At 28.3% G+C, this 3,191-nt stretch overlaps 1 long non-coding RNA gene across 1 annotated transcript; it reads left to right on the forward strand.

The window, feature by feature from the left end:
* LOC146955617 (uncharacterized) lies at positions 1-1,060 on the forward strand. The gene is made up of 2 exons (XR_015011177.1): positions 1-129; positions 707-1,060. It is a non-coding gene; the product is annotated as an uncharacterized LOC146955617 (long non-coding RNA).
* Positions 1,061-3,191: the final 2,131 nt, after the last annotated feature.

A 3,191-nucleotide genomic window follows, 5' to 3' on the forward strand; every position in this document is an offset into this window, starting at 1 on the left:
TACACCCTAACTACGTCAAATTCACCGTAACAGACGCATCCCTTACTCAGTTCAATTTCAAAAACAACATCACACTTCACTATGATCTCGCTCTCAACATCACAATCCGAAACCCTAATCGAAGAGTTGGTATTTACTATGATAACATCGAAACTTTTGTGTTTTATAAAGATGTTAGGTTTGGTTCTCAAACCCTAGGAACATTCTTTCAGCGCCATAAGAACACGAGTTTCTTGAGCCCAACTTTTCGCCATAAAATAGTACACTTAATTTTTCTCAAAAAAAAAATATAAATAGTACACTTAATAAAATTAGTTTAATATATTCCCTCAAAATGCAAGCAAATTATTCACGACCTTTGAGCTTTCTATAACAATTTTTTTTTTTTTTTGAAGGAAGCTTTCTATAACAACTTTCCATGTAAATATCGTGACACTTTTTTTTTTTTTTTTATTTGCATTCTTTCCTAAAAACAACCTATAAATATATGCTTTTCTTCTAACAGTTTTTTAACCTTTATACAACAAAGACTATTCACTTCCAAAGAAAAGAGTAATTGACGGTGAAATGACAATATTTACCCAAAAAATTCTCTTGCTATGTATATTGTCGTCGCTATCATTGCAGAATGTTCTTGGAGTGCATGTGACTATTAGTAACAATTTAGCTGACAATTTGGACTTAACTGTTCTTTGCAAATCTGCAGATGATGACATTGGAATACATCTTCTTCATCATAGGGATATTTTTGGTTGGCATTTTGGAAATAACTTTATTGGAAAAACATTATTCTATTGTTCCTTTCAATGGAATAATGAGTTAAAATGGTTTGATATATACGTAGAACTTAGAGATCATCATCATTGAAATTCTCATTGCAATTGGTATGTAACCCAGTCAGGACCATGTAGAATGGTAGATGCAAATGAAAAGAATGCTCATTGCTATTCGTGGAATAAGTGATCATGTGATACATATTTTTCTTTATCTTAATAAATGTTGTACATTGGAGTTTTTAGAACCCAGTGTATTTATCTAATGGAAATCTTCTTAGTAGAAATTCTCTCTCTCTCTCTCTCTCTCTCTCTCTCTCTCCCCTTCTCTCTCAATATATATATATATATGTATATATATACAGCGGCGAAGCTCGCGAAAAATTTATGCAGGGGCCAACTATAAAGAAGGATTTTTTTGAAAACAGACGTATTAAATTTAAGGATAAAATATATTTTTAGTCCCATAAATTATAATTTTTTAGGTGTCCTTAAAAAAATTATTCAATTTTTTCTCAGTTTTTTAAAATTTTACAAAAAAAGTGTTTTTAGTCTTGAATTTAATCTCTAACAAAAATTAAGGACTAAAATTAACAAATCTTAGAAACTTAACATAAAAATCGCTATTTTAAAATGTTGGGCAAAATGCATTTGAAGAACCTAATTTCATCAACTGTCTGTTTAATAATAGATTAATAATGTCTTTTCAAATATAAATAAATAAGTTATTTGCAAGAAACTCATTGTCCATTTAATTTGTCTATGACTATTGTCTTGATAATTTTTATTGTTGAAAAAGGTTTCTCTATTGTTGTTATTGAGACCGAAAGTATCAAACCAATACAAATAAATCTATCAATTTTGTATTAGTTTTTTTACTTTATTATTTATGCTAACTTTTGCAACTAATTTTGTTTGGGGTAGCTCAATATTTATTATTTGGGGTAGCCGGATATAAATACATACCGACTAATTCAAGAATGATATTTTTTTTGGGGTAGCCAAGGCTACCCCTCCCATATGAAGGGCTACGCCCATATATATATATATATATATATATATATATATATATATATATATATATATATATATATATATACATATATATATATATATATATACATATATACATATATATATATATATACACACATATATATGTATATACACACATATATATGTATATACACATACATATATATATATATATATATATATCTATATATATACATACATATATATATATGTACATATATATATATATGTATATATATATATTTGTGCGCATTCGCATGTATATGTTTCTATGTGTTTAGACTGGACTAATGATTTTTCTGCATAAAATAAGGTTATTTTTTCAATCTTTATACTCCCTTCGTCCAAAATTTTAAATCGCTCTGAGAAAAAAAAATGTCTCATATTATAAGTCATTTTACAATACTAATGAAACATTAATGTTACTTTTCCTATTCTACCCTTGACTATTTATTATTTTCTTCTTTCAATTCTTTAGTTTATCTTTCTCATAGTATTTATTATGGACTATTTTGTAAAACAACTCGAAATATATTTTTATCATACAAAATTAATTACATTTTTAATACGTGTGGATTGTCGATAACATCATATAATATAATTTAGGACGAAGAGAGTATTTGATAGTGAGTATAATTTAATGACTTTTAAATTTTTGTTTTAAGTTTGTAATTTTGAAGATGTGATAATTATATGAAAAGAAAAAATTTGGCCACACATTTGCGTCTTGACACAAATAGGTTGCACCTGGACGCAAAACAATAGCCCCAAATTGAAGTCAAATTGAGCAGCAAATTGAAGTGGTGAATCTCGAAAATTGTTAAAAGCAAAACAAACACTTGAAATTAAGTTTTAAGCAAAAAATTAAACACAAGAAAAAAAATGAAATGAAGGAAATGCAATGCCAAAGTAAGAGTAAAATCAGATCTAGAGGTTGAAACTTGAAAGTGAAGTTAAGGAAATTAACTAAACAATAGAAGACGATAATGCAAGTAAATATGAATCCAAAAAATGAATAGTGTGCTTTTTTTCTTTTTCTCTTGAAAAGAACGAAAAACAAAAAGGCGTTAAGCTCACTACAACTTTGATTTAGTCATTGTGTTGTTCCCTTCTTCGCTAGTTCTTATTCACAAATTGAGGATTCACAACACTCAGAGACAAAACAGGAAGATGGTGATAAATGACGAAGCAGAAACCTGGAGATGGAAAAACCAGAACCTACACTCTAGTGTTTGGGTTTGAAGCTTGAGATCATAAATTTCTTTGAGAAGCTTATAGCGATTCCATCTCATGTTCGTTGAAAAGTTGATAAAGATGAATAAAAAAAGGGTGATTTTGGTAGGGTTCTAGGCAGTTCGGGTGAGAGAGAGAAGCAGACAGTTA

The sequence above is a fragment of the Medicago sativa genome, chromosome 1 (assembly GCF_051527215.1).
Source record: "Medicago sativa cultivar Bolivia chromosome 1, Bolivia_mono, whole genome shotgun sequence".
NCBI lineage: Eukaryota > Viridiplantae > Streptophyta > Magnoliopsida > Fabales > Fabaceae > Medicago > Medicago sativa.